The sequence below is a fragment of the Podarcis tiliguerta genome, assembly GCF_965153285.1.
Source record: "Podarcis tiliguerta genome assembly, chromosome: 8".
Lineage (NCBI taxonomy): Eukaryota > Metazoa > Chordata > Lepidosauria > Squamata > Lacertidae > Podarcis > Podarcis tiliguerta.
Window position 1 is genome coordinate 16,916,828 of NC_139541.1, and position 19,462 is coordinate 16,936,289.

At 42.0% G+C, this 19,462-nt stretch overlaps 1 long non-coding RNA gene across 1 annotated transcript in view; it reads left to right on the forward strand.

Moving 5' to 3' along the window:
• Nucleotides 1-211: 211 nt before the first annotated feature.
• The window catches only part of LOC310684013, a 127,723-nt gene continuing 108,472 nt past the window's right edge, over nt 212-19,462 (forward strand). The window contains exon 1 of the long non-coding RNA XR_014514652.1: nt 212-377. This is a non-coding gene — a long non-coding RNA (uncharacterized lncRNA). The remainder of the gene's footprint in view (nt 378-19,462) is intronic.

A 19,462-nucleotide genomic window follows, 5' to 3' on the forward strand; every position in this document is an offset into this window, starting at 1 on the left:
GAATCCTGGGAATTGTAGCTCTGTGATGAAGAAACAGCTCCCATGATCCTTTGGGGGAAAGATGTGGCTTTTAAAGTGGTACCGTATAAGAATACTTTAAATGTACGGCATGGTTGTGACCCTTTGGAGGGTATGTCCTGAGAACTGAAAATAAAGTGATAGGAATAACCTCTCCCTGTTGCATTTTTCTTCTTCTCTCCCACAGAAAGCCTTTTCAAACCAAAGCATCTGCTGTAGCAGCAATTCTTCCAATAAGTGAACTCACTGTCGCTTCAAAGAGGAAAGGTTTGGGAGGGTTCCCCCACCACACCACTTTTTGCTTCATCTCTTCATCCCAAGCAGTATGACATGGGACAAATCGCTTCTGGGAAGACAAGGTAAGAAGGTATTCTGAGAGGGTGGGTCATGAATGAGGCACCAAGATCCAGAGGGGTGTGCTGGATTCACCCCAGATAAATGCTTCAGTTCTGATTTTATTTTATTTTATTACTAGTCTTGCATTGTTGATGTTTAGATTGTCTCATGATTTTGAGATGGCATGTCTCCAGACTGACACTGTTTCTTTACAAGGGATTAAAACACATACTGGAACTTTGTTGTTTAACGTGCCAACCAAGCACAAGAAATCCAAATAAATAAATAAATAAATAAATAAAGCAAGCAAGCAAGCAAGCAAGCAAGCAAGCTTTTTGCAGTTTGGAAAGTGACAGGAAAATGCATTGGAATTTGTGGGGTGAATGAATGACTAATAGGAAGACATATAAACACACTGAAAGAAAATTGGAATGAACACTCATTGCTGTATAACTTCCCCGTGTGCAAATCAGAAAGCATGCTCAATAAAGACTGGATATAGTCTAAACCTCCATGTAAGCTTTATGCCAGCAAATCAGGGATGAATGCTTAATGAGCAGGGTGTGTAGCTGGTGTGGTAGTCAGAGCATTGGACCAGGATTAGTGGAATGGTGGAGGATTTCCCCTTCATGTAACAATTCTTCAACTTTGCTCCCAACTGCCCACCCGCCCACTATATGCAGCAGAATCTGCTTTCCCTTCTGATCCACTTGCCTGAGCCACATGGTTCAGCATGGTTCATTATACAGCTGGCCTTGACTCTTATTGCAGAAACCTTAATAAATGTGCAAGGAGCCCTACAGCACATGTTTGAAAACAATAGACCATCTTAGTCCAGGTGAGATTATTGGTCCACCTAGCTCAGTGTTGTCTGCTCATGCTGGCAGCTCTTCTCAAGGGCCTGCTACCTGGTCCTTTATTTAACTGTAAATGTCAGGGATTGAACCTGGGATTTTTGCATGCCAAGGGACATAGGAAGCTTTCTTATCAGACCCATGGCTCATCTGTCTACACTGACTGGCAGCAGTTTTCCACAGCTTCAGGCAGGGGACATTCCTAGCTCTACCTGGAGTTGCTGGGGATTAAAACTGATACCTTATGCATGCAAAGCAGCTGCTGCACCACTGAGCTATGGCCCTTGCCTTAAGATGCAGAAACATAGGATGCTACTTTATAGCGAGTCAGACCAGTAGCTCAGTTTGTCTACCTGGGACCTTCTGCATGCAAAGCAGATGTTCTACCACTGAGCTACGGCCCTTCCTGCAAGCAGGTGATCTACTATTAAACTATTGCTCAGGGTACTTTGGGCAAGGATACGTTGGGTTTCTGTGGTGCCACTGCAACTGAAAAGCACTGCAATAGTCATTGTTTCTGCCACCTCTGATATATTGCTTTTCTCCCTTGATGGTGCAGTGGCAGAGGAATTAAGCTGTTGTGTTGTTCCCTGCCCACTCCCACCCACGGCCACTGGCAAGCACCAGTCAACTCAACAGGCAATAACCCAATGCACCCTCCATTCGGATCTGCTGAAAAAACGACAACTGTATTAAACTTGGCATCCTTTTACGGATATGGTTCCCATTCCTTGGCTCCTGTCCCCTTTCACAACAAACGCCCCAAAGCAGCTTTCGACATTCTGTCCAAATGGCTGATGATGCTAAGTGGAGAGGAGAAGAGAGGAAATGGAGAGGAGGTTTAGAGGAAGGGAGGAGGGAACAGACAAAAAAAAAATCAGGGTTTGGAAGACGACTCAAGGGCAGCCAGCGATGGGCATGAGAAGGCCTGTCAGCGCCGATCCTCTCCAGGAAGAGCAAACAGAAGTTGACATCACATTATCATGTTTAATGTATTCGAATTAAGGAGGTCCTTGACAGATCTGTTTCTAATGCGTGTGGGCAGGAATACCGAGTGGGGTTACCCAATTCATAGAGATATAGGGCTGTCACCAATGCTAGCCCTACTCAGTGTAGACCCATTGATGTTAATTGTCCCAAGTTAAGCCTAACCCTGGGCATTACTTTCAGTGGGTCTACTCTGAGAAGAACGGACATTGGCAACATGTTTGACAGTGGAACGGAGGTCCTCGCAAAGTGGAGGTTTTCGAACAGAGGTTGGATGGCCATCTGTTGGGGGTGCTTCAGTTGAGATTCCTGCATTGCAGGGGGTTGGACTAGATGACCCTTGGGGTCCCTTCCAACTCTACATTCCAGCTTCTGGGTTCTGATTCCCAGTTTACTGTGGTTTGTATCCAACATTAGCACCACTGAAATGATGGCCATGACTAGCTTATGCCCATTAATTTCAGTGGGCTGACTCTGAGCAGGAATAATGTTGGGGGGGAAAGCCCCGTATTTACTTTGATTTTTAGGCTGAGCAATAACGAAAATTTCCCAGGATGGCTTACAATAAACGTTAAAGCCATCAATAAAACAATAAAATCACAAGATCTAACAGCATAAAGCTAGCAACAAGGTAAAATCAGTATAGCACACTCACACAACAGCACTGGCAGTTTCACAGATGTGAAATTGTTGTTGGCTTGCAGCTGGGGCAGATGAAGGCATCCAGTTGTGCTGCTGCAGATGCACCATGGCATTTCTTTTCTCTGTGTTCCTCCCAGCAGCCATTCCTCCTCTGTCTCCAGGCACTGTGGTCATCTACAAGGCATTCCCACATGGCGGGGTTGATGTTGCCAGCCTTTATGTCTTGCTTGCAGACATCTTCGTAACGCAGAGTTGGTCTGCCAACAGGCCTGGTGCCTGAAAACTTCAGTAAATATATGTAATCACTAACCTGTGTGTGTGTGCAAAGGCATGTGTGTGGTGCCAAAGTGGGTCTTTCCCTGGGTGAAATAAAGCCTCATTTTGCCCCTGCTGTCTGGGGAGAGCATTCCATTGTGACTACTAAAAAGACCCCTTTCCCTTGCATACACCTATGGAGAACATGTTCTGTATTACAAAAATAATTTTGCATGGAGCTTCTTTAGGGATTATACAGTTAACTTGTTGAACCTGTTATGTGCAAGGATCAGTTTGGAAGGTGGTAGAATAATTGAGGATGGGATTGACGCTCTCAGACCCCTTAACGTCCTTGAACTTGTGGATTGGGAGTCAGGTAGCTTCAAGCTATAGCTGCCTAATGACCTGTTTAAGAGGAACTGCCAGAATGTCCTTAGTTGATAGGGAGTGTTTTAAAGGGTGTGCTGTGACACCACCCAGGACACATCATTTGGCAGGAGCACCTGAGCAAGGGCCTTGGGTCTCAAGTTCTGGCTATGTATATGTGGAAGGAGGAAATTATATTATGTGTTTGTGGGTATGTATCCCAAACAGTCCCACATCTTATAGTGGCCAACCAAGTACTCAAAAGCACTTGTGCAACTCTCCCTGCTTGTGATTCCCAGTTACAGCCTCTTGACAGTGAAGCTGGAACATATCCATTTATGCATAGTAGCCATTAATTGTCTTCTCCTCTAGGAATTCATCAAATCCTCCTTTAAAGCCATCCAAAGAGTAAGAACATAAGTAAATGATGAGTAAGAACATAAGAAAAGCTATGCTGGATCAGGCCAGTCTAGTCTCAAGCAAGGGACGCGAGTGGTGCTGTGGTCTAAACCACTGAGCCTCTTGGGTCTGCTGATCAGAAGGTCAGTGGTTCGAATCCCCGCAATGGGGTGAGCTCCTGTTGCTTTGTCCGAGCTCCTGCCAACCTATCAGTTCAAAAGCATGCCAGTGCAAGTAGATAAATAGATACCGCTGCAGAAGGAAGGTAAACAGTGTTTCAGTGCGCTCTGGCTTCTGTCACGGTGTCCCGTTGCGCCAGAAGCAGTTTAGTCATGCTGGCCGCATGACCCAGAAAGCTGTCTGTGGACAAACACCAGCTCCCTCGGCCTGAAAGCAAGATGAGTGGTGCAACTCCATAATTGCCTTTGACTGGACTTAACTGTCCAGGGGTCCTTTACCTTTTACCTTACCTAGTCTCAAGCAGGACCCAAGCAGAAGGCCACTCTCTCCTCCTGCAGTTTCCAGCAACTGGTATTCAGAAGCAATGACAGAGGCAGAGCATAGCTATTGGGACTAGTAGTCATCAATAGCCCTCTCCTCCATGCATTTGCCTAATATTTTAAAGCCATCCAAGTTGGCTGCCATCACTGCCTCCCATGGCAGCAAGTTCTGTAATTTAACTGACCGATTAACATGCATCTGAAAGACAAAGTGTTGAACCCAAAGTGTAGAAGTGACCCCAAAGTCATAAAATAAGTCACTAAAAGGGCGGAACAGGCCAAGGCATGCTTATATGCACTCCGACGATGCACGTAGGGGCCAGGAGTGGAACGCCCACACAAAATGGTCATCAGCTGTAGGCGTTGCATGAAGAAGGACTTTCTTTTATCTGTTGGGAACCTTCCAACATCCAGATTCATTGGAAGCCCCTGAGTTCTAGTGTTATGAGAGAGGGAAGAAAAAACTTTTCTCTATGCACTGTCTTCATGCTACGCGTAATTTTTTAAAAAACTGCTATCATGTCACTTTTACTATTATTAAACTTATAAATTGCTTTCTATACAATCACTCCAAGGTGATGTACAATAAAAACAGCAAAGAAAACAGTTAAGGGCACACACAAAACAGCAGGCGTATTTAAAAGCAAAACAAAAACAAGACAAAGTGTACATCTGTGACAGAGACCTATTCATCTAGATGCAAAAGCCCGTCAGAACAAAAAAAAAATGTCTTCAATTGTTTCCATAAAGTGCAAATATTGGGCACCTGTTATATCTTAGCAGGAATGCTATCCTACAGAACAGGCACAGACAAACTAAAAGCCCTGGTCTCAAGTTACTTCAAATCAGGCTTCTGAGATCTTTGGAACTTGCAGGAGAAAATTTCCCACAGACTATAGCGCATAATGGATAAAGTTGTGTATTCTGACAGTATGCCATACAAAGGTAGAATGAGGTACTGGGTAAACAACTAATCAAGGTTGTGTTTGTGTAGGCACGTGTAGACATGTTTCCAGTCCTTAAGGTTTCAGAGACAGAATTGCACTTCAGAGTTTCAGGAGTAGAGGAGGCTGTAAGTGAGTGAACGTATGAAAATACAGGTCTGCTTTATAAAAACTAATAGTATTTCTCCATGTTAACTGTTGTCTACTTCAGGGGTAGAGAAACCTTTTGAGCCTGAAGGACGCATGCCCTGTTGGGGTTACATACTGGCAGTGGGCAGAGCCAGATGTAAAAGTGGGCAGAGCAATGGATGTTACTCTTGCCTTTATATAGCAGATTACATTCAAACCACGCAAAATTCAGGGGTTTCCAAAACACACACACAGCTTACATTTCTCCATCCTCCTTCCAAGCAAGATGCATTTCACAGTTCGAGGACATATTTCAGTCAGGCAAAACCACTCAAAGAGGATGTGGCTTGTGGAAGTGGGGTGCAGTCTGAGCAGAGTCCCGAGAGTCAAACAGAAATGCCTGGAGGGCTGCATTTGGAAATACCTCTGCAGTTATCCTTCCCTGATGTGTACTCTGACTGGCAGCAGCTCCCCAGGGTGTCAGGCAGAGGTATTTCCTCATCACCTGCTTTCTGATCCTTTTAAAATAGGGATGGCAGGGATCGAACCAGTTACTTATCTACACACAAAGCAGGTGCTTTTATTACTCAGCTGCGACATCTCCACTATGATTAGAGCAAGTGCAGTAGGCGCAACAATGCAAATTCTTATTTGCATATTGTGCACAGGTTGTGGAATTCTGCTTTACCTGGTGCAAAAATTAGGTGATCTTGCTGTAGAACCTGCAGCAGCAAACTAAAAGCCGAGCACATGTATATAGCTAAAGAAAGCACAGAGCATGAGTATTCATCTGTGCCGGGTCAAAGTTCACCACAGTGGCACTGCTCATACAGGTAAAGCTGGTAGAACAGATCTCTTTAAGACATCTTCTCAAACCTGCACCGTTTGCCTGAAGTACCTCACATCACCTTACCTCTCACATCCTAAGGCTAAAGGCTGCAGGGGCCAGAATTATAAGCAGAGGGGATGGTGAGGGACCTTCTAAGTGGGAAGGACAGCTTTGAAAAAGCTTGGCCTTTAACCTCTGAGCTGTTAGCTTGCACGGAGCAACCTCTGCTCTTTGGTCTTCATTTGAGTGGAAGGTATATCTTAAGATACAGAATTAATTGCTGCTAGAGCTTTTGTTGTGCAGTTGCACAACAAAACTCTTTAGGTTCCTTCTAACTCTACAGTTCTATAGTTCTACGATACGCATCAAAATTGTGCTTTGTTAAATAGAAGTGCCTGTATGGTAAATTTCCAAAATATTGCAGGGAGATCTAACCATGGTGCCATGTCTACTTTGGCTAAGGTGGTCATGTATCCTACTTCAACAGAGGACAGGGGGCTTTTTAATATTACGGTCCAAGGGGATAACAGGGCCTTGAAGTTGCCCACAAATGGTTTAGCATCTAGACAGTTGTCTGAGCTGTCTGAGCTGTCTGAGCAGGAAGTAAAGAGACCACCAGGTTAGTCTTCCCCACTGTGGTGAAATACAAAGCTCAGTGGGAGAACACATGCTTTGAACAGGAGTGGGAAACTTGCAGTGCTATCCAAATGTTTATTAGACTACAGCTCCCATCAGCAGTAGCCAGTGAGATCAGTGGTCAGGGATGGTGGGAGTTGTATGGAAGGCCACAGCTTCTGCATTCCCAGACTAAAGGCTTCTGGGACCTAGAAGTGCCATCCAGAAAGGAGGCTCATGCTGTATCTCTGCATGAGTGGGTGTTCTGCCTGATATTAAGACTGATTAAAAGGGGGACGGGGAAATGGGGCAGCTTCCTGTGTTACTGTTTAAATGATAGCAATTATTTCTAAATTTGTTTCTATACATATAAATTAGCATATGCAGATTTGTGCCCTCTTTTGTATTTTTGCCTTTCTTTTTTGGGCAATGTGATGTTTAAGGGACCACCCTAAAGACTAGCTCTCCAGGGGCACAGCTGGGAAAAGTCCCTGCTGTGTTAGGCTAAAAGGATGAATGATGTGACTCAGTAAAAGGCAACTCCAAGTATTGGTAAGGTTTAAGGAGTGTTATACTATGTTTAGGCCCTCAGTCCCATCCTTCAGAGATATTGGATGGCATTAAGTTTTACCCAGAATAGAACATGACTAAGTTTAGGTCCATTAATTTCAGTGCACCTACACTGAGAAAAACTTAGCCGAAAACAACCAAAGGATTATTCTTTTGTTCTTAAAAAGGAAGATCATTCAGAGAAATTCATAGAGGATAAGGCTATCAATGTCTACTAGCTATGATATCTACGTATGTTCCATCTGCCTCCGCTGTCAGAGGCAGTATGCCTCCCAATGCCAGTCGCTGATCATTGCAAGTAGGAAGAGAGATATTGTGCTCTAGTTCTGCTTAAAGGTTTCCTATTGGGGCATCTGGCTGGCCACTGTCAGAACAGGATGCTGGACCAGAAGGGCCATTGGCTTAATCCAGAAAGGCTCTTCTTACATTCTTAATAAAAACAGCCTGGTTTATAAGGCAAATTCTTGCCCCACTGCTACCCAAACCAAACAAACCCAGAAAACCCAAAATTGGCCCAGTAGCCTGTCCAAATGCACGAAGTTATGCAGGCCCTTTTCTTCCACCTTCCTTACTTCATAATGTCCCTACCACAAACCCTCTGGCTTACCTCCCTCCCTCTCTTCTCCTCCACCCCCCCCTCCTGACGCAGCAAGTTGGGAGAGGTTATGGCGGCCTGCCGGCAGCGCGCAGCTGTTGTAATGACACGAACAACCCACCGCAGGCGAGTTTCCAGTGAGGCAAGCGGCATGCGTGCGGGCTGGGCGGGCTGACACTTTTCCCATGCATTGTGCCCTGTGTCACCGAGGAGGTGGGCCCCTCCCAGTCTGACAGCCCAAACCGGATACCTTCAGTGACTGAAATAATAGGCCTGGTGGTGGGAAAAAGGAGGCCGAGAAACCTCGAGGGAGGAATTAAGTGATGAATAACTTTCCCCCCACAGCTACGTTCCAGAAACATGCCTGAGCCTGCGGCCGGCCTGCCAGTTGACTGCCCTTCCTCCTCCTCCTCCCTCAACACCCTCCACTGCCCTTGTGGGAGAAAAACCCTGTCTGGATTCCATCAGTGAAATAATTGGGATGGTTTAGGGAGGAAACAAAGCAGCAACTCAGGGCCTCCCGCAGGCTCGCGGGAGTGCCAAGCCCCTGGAAAGCTCACATGCACAAGGGCGGAAGAGGAGCCCTGCAGCTGGACCAGGCCAAAGGCCCATCTAGTCTGGCCTCTGGTTCTCACAGGGGCCAGCCAGGTGCTCCAATGGGAAGCTCACAAGCAGGACCTGAGTTCAAGAGCAGGTTCCCCCCACTTGTGAATGCCAGCAACTGGTATTCAGAGGCACACTGCCTCTGACAGCGGAGGTAGAACGTAGCCATTGTGGTTAGGAGCCACTGATAGCTCCTTACCCTTGGTGAATCTGTCTAATCCTCTTTTAAAGCCATCCAAAGCTGGCGCTGCCACTGCCTCTGGGAGAGCAAATTTCATGTGCTGTGTGAAGAAGTCATTCCTTTCTTGTCTGCCCTGGAATATTCCAACACCAAGTTTCATTTGTGGATCCCCAAGTTCCAGTGTTAGATGAGAGAGGGAGAAAACCTTTTTTTTCTCTGTCCGTTTTCTCCACACCGTGCACCTCTATCATGTGTCCTTATGCAGGGTGTGAGGGCAACATCCTTTCCCCCTTTTGCCTGATACTGGTATCAAGATTCAGAGGCTATACTGCCCTGGGACATGGGTGTTCCATTTAGCTGTGCTGCATCTCATAGCTGTTGGATTTGTCTAACCAAGTTCAAGGGCGCTTTGTGCAATGGTAGAGCACCTGCTTTGCATCACACCAGTCCCAGGTTCGGTCCCTGCTAACTCCAGTATAAGCAGGCAATGGAGAAGAGCTTCTGCTTGGAACCCTGGAGAGCTATTGCCGGAGTACACAACGTAGGAATACTCCACTACGTAGAAAAATAGCTTTGCTTAATCAAAGGCAATTTGTCTTTATTTTTTGAGCAGTCTAAGCTTGTGGCTGCCGCCGCTGCCACCACCACGTGTTGTGGCCGTGAATTCTGTAGGTTTAATTACACAATTCTGATTTGGCACTTCTCCAATTTTTGTGATACCATTTTCAGCTCAACAAAGCATAAGCTGTTGTGTATTTTAGGATAGAAATATGATTAGAAATGTGTGTCAGGATAAAATATGTATGTAAAGGACATATTTTGAACTGTGTTTAAATATGAATTTTCATTATCTATATATATATCTATATAATATTAATATGAAAAGTTGTAAGTGAATGCCTAAGTGACACCAATCCATCCTTTCTCAATCCTTAACAAGCAAGTCGCTTCTGAGCGCATGCTTAGTTCATGGCTATGTATGCAATTTTCATACACACACACTCTCTCTCTATAGTGATATATATTCAATGTTCACTGATATAATGCATTTTTGTATGCTATTTTCACTAATATATGCATTTTGTATACACACATTTCCCTAGTATATGCACTTTCATGTGCATTACTTGCCTGGAGAACTGCATTGCAAAATCCAGAGAAGTGCAAATTTCAAAGGATGGCTGTATTTTGGTTCCTATCTTGTTTTGCAAAGTGCAGTTATGGCGGTTCGCCTTTAAATGAGAACTAAATCAAATTTCTTCCCTATCCCTACAACAAAGAAGCAAACAGAAGTGTAGTTTCTTGCTCTTGGTGTTTTAAACTGAGGATGGTTCACCCCAAAGGTCAAGCCTTAGCAGATGACGTGGGCTTCCCTGAAACCTAGATGGACAGCCGTCTCCAAGAGGCATATCCTGCTCAGGAGACGTTGACTCTCTCTCTTGTGCTCTCTCTCTCTCTCTCTCTCTCTCTCTCACCTTGGCTTTTTGATCGTAAATGCTTTTAAAAGCTTTCTGGCTTCTAAGGTTTCTGAGGTTTCCTGTATGAAACCTCAGAGGGTTTCGCTGGAGAGGCGAGCCATGCTGTGCTCTCAGAGAATCGATTTCCTTTAGCAGCTTAACTTCTCGTTAAGAGGAAGGAGCAGCCTCACGTTTAAGATAGGCACAAAAGGAGAGAATGAGAAAGAGCACACAAGCCAGGGTGGGGGTGGAGAGAGGAAGACGCAAACTGAGGTGATGCCACAAAAAATGTCCAGGGTGGGCAGATACTGGAAATTATGTTGTACTCGGCACTGCTTGAGAATTCTAAGGAAAACAACAACAGCAGTGCTGTTTGGAAAGGTTCAGTCTGCATCTTGATTCAAAACGGCATCCAATCATAGACAAAAAAACCCCTGCTCCTTGATATCAGGAACCATCACACAAAATCTGGTTGTGATATTTTAAGAGGTGTCCAAATGCACAGAAGTGGCAAAGTATATTTCCAGGTGGGCGAGTTGTGTCCGACGTTTTAAGAGAACTGAAAGAAAAATATAGTGTATGTTAATGACAGAGAGTCCATCAATGGGCTGGGGTGGGGGACAAGTGGAGGGGCAAAACTCCTTGTATGGGGACTGCCAACTCCCCCTGGTGCCACCCACACATGCATTGCTTTCTTATTTTGAGAGACAAAAGCCGTGACCTAGTCTGAGTGAGCATCACCAGCCCTGGAGCACCATGGTGAGGACTTTCACAATCTGCCTTCCCTCCCTCTGCTCATTCCCGCCAGGATGGCAAGCCATTCAGTAACTGCTTATTAACACAGTCTGGAAACAACCTGACCTTTTGGCAAAGAGTAAATCAACCAACTCATTACTCCCTCCCAGGTGTATTATATTTATGTATTGCATGTGCCTATGCATGGATGTGTTTGCGTATGCAATGCTACACAAGGTCAGTCCACTGCAGAAAAGAGATACATCGCTAGTTCTCTTTGGCTGCTTTCTTGTCATTCCACCCTCCAGTTTGCTTCATCCTGTTAAAATAGCTGACAACAGCTATTAATGTAACCCCAGATGCCCAGATGGGTAGTAGCAAAGCGGGTTGAAAGCGAAGCCTCCTTGTTGAGGAACGCTGTGTTTCAGTCCCAGTGCTATAGATCCTCATTTGTAGAGAGACCCTTCTGAGCAGGCAAAGCGGTGTGGGGCTTTATTAGGAAGAGGTAGCTGAAGTGAGCAGTGTACCCTACCTGTGGTGGCGACAGTTGTCCACCCTACCATACATGCAATATGCCTATGCTTAGGAAGTGAATTTACAGGGAACCTCACTTACAATTCGCAGCTGTCGTTTGTGCACTCGCAGATGCAAATGTCCCTGAATGATACAATATGTGTGTTGGGCGGGGGGGGGGGGCGGGGAACCCAACAGATATGTTGCCGAGGAAGAAGCTAAGCCCCCCACTCCCGAAAGCGTGGTGAATGGGTACGAATTGGGCTGCATATGTGCTAAAGCACGTGCCTTTCCCCCCAAAGTATCCTGGGAATTTATCCCTGCCTGCCTGCAGGCTTACATTCTAAAACACACATCACAAAAGGAAAAGGGGATGAGGAGGAAAGAGGAAACAAGGAAGCTACTGATCCAGTTCTTGAACTTACACAGTAGTTCTTATAACTTATAACGAGCAGCTGGAATGGAACGGTTCAGAGAGAGGAGGAGCCAATTCGTCATACATTTAAAGCACATGGCTTTCCCCAAAGAACCCTGGGTACTGGGAATTGTAGCTCTGTGAAGGGTAAACTACAGTTCACAGGATTCTTTTGAGGAAAACCATGTGCTTTAAATGTACGGCACATAGGAAACCTAGGTTTACGAAACTAAACTTGCCTTGTACCCATTTGTTACTGACATAGGTTTCGTAACAAATGAAAACCTGAAGCCAAGGGGGCTTATTTGGTTCTATTTGTCATTTGCTACAAACCAAATGCAGCCTTCTAAAAGCCATGCTTCCCCTATCTGGCTCCTATTTTTGCTGAATAAATTGTTTCGGACAGACATGGCGTTATCTCCTCGTGATAAATTTTGTCTTCAGTTGAGGCAGCCAGACATATTACGCTCCCCAGAAGCATAAACCTTTGAGCCGCCCACTTTCCCACAAGCGTCTGTGATAAATATAACCCCTTGATGCTGCTAATTAGGTTTATGTGTTTGGGTGGGGGAGTGGGCTCCAGCACTTTTTGCTCCATCCCACCCCCGCTGCTCAGGAACCCTTCACCTGTCCTGGTCAATGTATTGTGGTCAAGGAGTCAGCAGCAAACAGATCCGGCAGGATATATGTCAGCTGCTTTTTAGCCTCAGATAACTGCAAGGGGAAAAAAGCCATGCTGCATCGCAGAGCTGCACACTAACTTACGCATTTGTTAAATGAACATGTGTTTCCTGCCTTCTGCTTTTGAACAAACCTCTCTTTGCCTTGAAAGCTTTATTTCTAAAAAAGTATTGTTGCTGCAGCAAACAAAATGAATACCCTGTGTTCTTTCCTTCCAATAAAAAACAGCCAGACCCTTTGATTTGTGCCCACCTCAGAGTTGACCCATTGCAATTGATGGACCTAAGCGAGTTGTTTTCATTAACTTCAGTAGACCTACTCTTGAGTCGAACTAGCATTGGTGACAGCCCACTGTAGTTACCTTACTAGCTTATCATGAAATTTGCTCACGACCACATTTATTCTTTCTGGGGGGTGGGGTGGGGGGCAAGCAAACAAACCCCAAAATTGTTGAGCTTTTTTTTCACATCAACGCCAAAAAGAATTCGATTTTTGACTTGCCGAAGATCCAGGACAAAGCACCACGTTTCAAAAATTCCCCCCGGACATCAATTCTGCCTTTGAAATCCTAGTAATGTCTGGGGAAATCCGGACGTCTGGCAGCCCTAGAGTAGCCCCATTGAAATTAACCATCTCCATTAATTTCAGTGGGGCTGCTCTGAGTATGACTAACATTTGAAACAACTCAAACAAACCTATGGTGGAAAGTCATACCCTTTGACCAGGAAGCTCATTTAACCTCGGATGTTTGAAGGAGGCTGACTGTAGTTAGGGTGGGGGGGAAAGAACTCAACATATACCCAGAAGCATAATGTTAATATTATTATTGCAGCACTGAAGTTGTTACTCACATTTAACCTTGTACTGGCAAAGTCCTTGATATTTGCAGGTATGTTCTTTAAAATTACTAGTGAGGCCCTGAGGAAGGCATTCTGCTTGAAGGTGTCAGTGAGGTGTGGCACTTTTTTTTTTTTTTAAATAATTTTTTATTGGTTTACAACAAAATAAACAAATAAAATATAGTTCACATTTCATGTTACATATTAGTTCTTAGTTTTGACTTCCCTCAGCTTTTCCGCAAATCTTTCGTAGCCATATTTAAATTTTCGCATTTCCTTTTTTACCCATTGCCATTAGATATATTTTTCTTTCACCTTTCTTTGAACAATGTCTCCCAAATATTCACAGTGCTCTTTTAAAGCCTTCTAGCGTTATTTGTCCATCACTTAGGCTCTCCAGATATTTAACAAATTTCCCCCAGTTTTCTGTAAACTTTTGGTCTCTTAGGTACCTAATCTTTCCAGTCATCTTATCCAGTTCAGCATAGTCTAACAACTTAGACCTCCATTCTTCAAGTGTCGGTATCTCTTGTTGTTTCCACTTCTGCGCCAGTAACATTCTTGCTGCAGTCACCGCATATTGAAAAAATTTACTGTCCTTTCTCTTAATTTCATTTCCTAAAATACCGAGCAGAAAGATCTCTGGTTTCTTTGTAAAAGTATACTTCAAAATCTTCTTCAATTCGTTATATATCAGTTCCCAGAATTCTTTCACTCTCTTGCAATCCCACCACATATGATAGAAAGAACCCACATTTTCTTTGCATTTCCAACACTTATTACAAGTCTTATACATTTTTGCCAGTTTTACAGGTGTAATATACCACCTGTAGAACATTTTCATCACATTCTCTTTCAGTGACATGCATGCAGTAAATTTTAAATTTTCTTTCCATAATTTTTCCCACTCTACCAATTGTATGTTATAACCAAAATCCCTGGCCCAATGAATCATAACCGACTTTACCTCTTCATCTTTTAAATTCCATTCTAACAACAGATTATACATTTTTGACAGGATTTTAACCTCCTTATTGATTATTTCGGACTGAAATGTCGAATCTTTATCTGTGTAACCCCATTCTCTTACATCTTTCCTGAACATTTCATTCGCCTGATAGTAATGCAACCAATCATAAACATCTTTTTTAACTTGTTCATATGGTTTCATCTTCCATTTTCCTCCTTCTTTCATTAACAATTGGTTATATGTCGCCCAATCACTTCTCATATTGGTTCTTTTGACACTCATAACCTCTAATGGTGATAACCAGTGTGGTACTTTAGGTTCTAATAGGTTTTTATACCTATCCCAGACTTCTATTAATGGGCCTCGGAAGATGTGGTCTCCAAAACCTTTATGTACTTTTTTCTTATCCTTCCACAAATACGCGTGCCAACCAAATCTATTATCATAACCTTCTAGATCTAACAGTTCCTTATTTTCTAGTTTTATCCATTCTTTCAACCAGCAAAGACATGATGCCTCGTAGTATAGTTTCAGATCCGGCAGGGCAAAGCCTCCTCTTTGTCTTGTATCTGTTAGAAGTTTATATTGTATTCTCGGCTTTTTGCCCTGCCATATATACCTTGAAATCATTCTTTGCCATTCTTTAAATAAGCTAATCCCCTTAATTATGGGGATAGTCTGGAACAAAAATAACATTCTTGGCAACACGTTCATTTTAATTATGGAGATTCTTCCCCAGAATGAGAATTTCATTCTTCCCCACACTTCCAGGTCCTTCTTAATTGCATTCCACACTGGTACATAGTTGTTTTGAAATAAGTCAATATTTTTCGAAGTTAGCCATATTCCCAGATATTTCACTTTTTTGACCGCCTCTATTTCCAGTTGTTGTTGCATTGTTTCGATTCCACTTTGGTCCATATTCTTTACAATCATTTTGGTTTTCTTCTTGTTTAATTTGAAACCTGCCACTTCTCCAAACTTATCCATCTCCTCTAACACCTCCTTGGCCGTAGTTGTTGGCTCTTCTATTGTTACCACCAGGTCATCTGCAAATGCTTTGATTTTATATTCATTTTGCCCAATCGTTACCCCTTTTATGTTTTCATTTTGTCTTATCGAATTCAGAAGAACTTCTAACACCGTTATAAATAATAATGGCGAAAGTGGACATCCTTGTCTTGTTCCTTTAGAGATTTTCAATTCTTCCGTGATAACGTTATTTATTATAAGTTTAGCTCTTTGTTCTGTGTAAATTGCTTTTATTCCATTAAAAAAGTCTTCACCAATTTCCATATGTTCCAAATTTCTCAACATAAAGTCCCAAGCTATATTATCAAATGCTTTCTCTGCATCCACAAACATCAACATAGCTTGCTTGTCAATCCTGACAGACAGATATTCCATTAAATTGATTACATTTCTTATATTATCTTTCATCTGTCTGCCTGGGAGAAAACCAGCTTGGTCCTTGTGGATGTAATCTCGTAATATTCTTTTCAATCTTTTCGCAAGTATCCCTGCAAATATCTTATAGTCTGTGTTCAACAATGATATTGGTCTATAATTTTTAACTTGGGTTAAATCCGAGTCTTGTTTTGGTAAAAATGTAATAAATGCTTCTTTCCAGGTTTCCGGGATGTCTCTTTCTTTTAGTATGTTATTCATAACTTCCCTCAACGGCGGTAGTACAATAGATTTCATTTCTTTATAATATCCTGCGGTGAATCCATCTGGCCCTGGAGCTTTTCCCCTTTTCAAATCTTTTATAACTTCCTTTATTTCCTCCTCTTCTATTGGGGTATTTAACCACTGTTTTTTCTCAGTCGGGATCTTTTGCACCTTTTTATCTTTTAGATATCTCTCGATTTTTCTCAAATTATTTTTCTCTTTCTTCTTATATAATCCTCTGTAATAGTCCAAAAACCCTTTTCTAATCTCTTTCGGATTGACTATCTCTTCTCCTTCCACCATAATTTTGTTTATTGTGCTTTGTTCTTTCCTTTTTTTAATTTGCCAAGCCAACCATTTGCCGGATTTATTCGCATGTTCAAAGTTGTTTTGTCTCAGTCTTTTGATGTTCCATTCAACTTCTTTGTTTATTATCATTGCAAATTGGCTTTGTAATATTTTAATGTTTTCTCTTGCCTTTGTGTTGTTCGGGTGCCTAATTAGTTTCTGTTCATTGTCCATTATTTGTTTCAAAATTTCTTTTTTCTTCTTTTCCTTGTTTTTATTCTTAATTGAATTCTGTTGAATAAAGAATCCTCTCATTACTGCTTTACTTGCATCCCAGACAACACTTATTTTTGTCCCTTTATTACAGTTATCCACAAAATATTCCGTCAATTTCTTCTGTGCTTTTTCTATTACTTCTTGGTCGTCTAATAGATAGTCATTCATCCTCCATCTGAAGGATCTTCCTTCATAACCTTTCAATTCAAGTTTTATTGGACTATGGTCAGAAATCACCTTCGGTTGAATCTCAATTTGTTGGGTTCTCGGAGTGAGTTCTGTTGAGATCCAAATTTGATCAATTCTAGACATCGACTGGTTCGGTTCCGAATAGTAAGTAAATTGTTTGTCTAGTGGGTGTTTAAGTCTCCAAACGTCTATCAGATTCAAATTTTTAATCATTGAAAAAAAGGATTTTGGTAGTTTCCCTTCTTTACTTACTCCTTCTCTGTGTCTATCCATTTCTAGTGAAACCACTCCATTCATGTCTCCCATTATTATTATTTTTTGGTCCATATATTCAAATAGTTTTTCCTCCAGAATTTTATAGAACTCAGTCTTGTTTCCGTTAGGTGCGTAGATCCCGACTATAATTAAATTTTCTCCTTGCCATTTGATTCTAACCGCAATTATCCTTCCGTCTTCGTCCTTAAATATTTGTTGGGCTTCAATTTTGTTGTTGATATAGATGACCACTCCTCTTTTCTTTTGTTTGTCTGAAGATATAAATTCATTTCCCAGTCTTTTGTTAATCAATATCTTTTTCTGTCTTCTTGCCACATGTGTTTCTTGTAAGCAAATTATGTCTAAGTGTTTCTTCTTCAAAAATTGTTCAATTCTGTTCCTCTTTTTTTTATCGTTCATTCCGTTGATGTTCCAATTCCATATTTTCAGCGCCATGTCTTCCAAATTTTAGTTTTAATAATTTTTTTGATTTTACAATTTGGCTTCTTCTTCCTCTTCCTCTTCTTCTTCGTCTGTCTTCTTCTCCTTTTCTCCTTCCTCTTCCTCTTCTGATTCGCCTGTTGCTCCCTCATCCACTCCTTTATCCTCCTCTTTCTCTGGTTTCAACTCTTTATATTTTCTCAGGAATTTTCCCATCTCTTCCGAACTAGTCAATCTGTGTCTCTTGCCTTTATATGCAAATGTTATCCCTTCTGGGAATTCCCATCTGAAGTCAATCTTGTTCTTTTTCAGTGTCTGCACCAGTGATTTATAAGTATCTCTTCGCTTAAGTAGTCTAATCGGAACATCTTTAAATATAATTATATAATTCCCATTTATGTTCAATCTTTTTTCTCTGTTCTTCTGCAGAATTGTATTCCTCATATCTCTATCTTTAAATGTGATTAAACAATCTCCTACAAATTTTCTTGCTTTTGTTGATTTTACTCTCATTCTAAATGCATTTTGCACCGTTTTTGCCATTTCTTCGGCTGGAATCTCTAACCACTGTGCTAACTCTGAAATCAGTTTTTCTTTTATATTCTCTCCTTGTGTTTCTGGCACCGATCTCAATCTTAAGTTCACTTCTCTCTGCCTGAGTTCATTCATAGCAATTAAATCTTTCATGTCTTCCTGTGCTTTGCTTAGTTCTCTCATTTCCATTTTAATTTTCTCTTCTTCCTTTCTGACATCTTTCATCTCCATCTTTGTCTTCTTCATTCCTTCCTCCAGTGATTGCGTCCTTTTCACAACCTCTTTCAGTTGTCCTTTCAATTCCTTTACTGTCTCATCTATTTTTTTATCCACATTTCCAATTTTATTATCTACATTTTCTAATTTTGTTTCCAAATTATTCTGACTTTGTTTAATATCCGCAAACATTTTTAAAATCTCTGTCTTAAACTCTGTCTCCTGCTTGGACCCCTTTCTATCCGATGGTGTCCCTTCCCCCCCCTTCTTCCCCAGATTAGACATTATATCTCAGTTTATAACCCAAAATATAAATAGTTATTTCCAAACAATAGATTTACATCCGATGATTATAAAACAAAAGTTTTAAATTTTCTGAATTTTAGTTCATCGATAGTTCATCAGTTGTCCATTTTCTTCTTGCCTCCAATCAGGCTAATCCTTTTTAAATAGAGCAGGTTATAAATTAAAATAAATTATCTTCTTGCCTCCACTCAGGCTAATCCATTTTAGATAAAGCTGTCTCTTCTTGCCTCTACTCAGGCTAATCCACTTTTGGGGCCAAAATCCATTTATAAATCCGTCAAGCTCCAGGGGTCCAATTGAAATCAAATCAGCAATTTTAATAAAAGACAAAAACAATCAAATCAAATTAAACCATCGGTGCCACAAGGCGCTTTGAAATAAGGCCAAAAGACATCAGAGTTCTTCGAAGAAACCAAAGAAATACCAATCGTGGCAAGAAGTCCAAAAAAGTCCATAAAAAAGAAAAGGGAAATAAACAAGCTGTTATTTCTTTGTTCGCCACCAGAGGGTGTAGCACAATGGAGTGACGTAGTTATCGGAGCAGGTAAATTTTCTGTAATTTAATAGTTATTTTAACTTATTCCCCAACAAAGAACGGGTCTATTAAAGACGTAGTCTATTATTTAACAGTCTCAACTTTCCAGTCCTTGGATAGTAGTAACTTTAACCGTTTAATTATGTTGTAGAAAATGCTCCTTAAATAATAATGGCGGCGGGGGCTTCTCTTCCGTTCCGCAGTTTGTTGTTCATCAGAAAATAAAGTCGCGGAAGCACCCCTTCACAAAAACTAAAAGTCCCCCCTCAGTTAAACAGAAAGCCTCTTTTTTAATTAATGTTTATCTTCTGTTCCCCC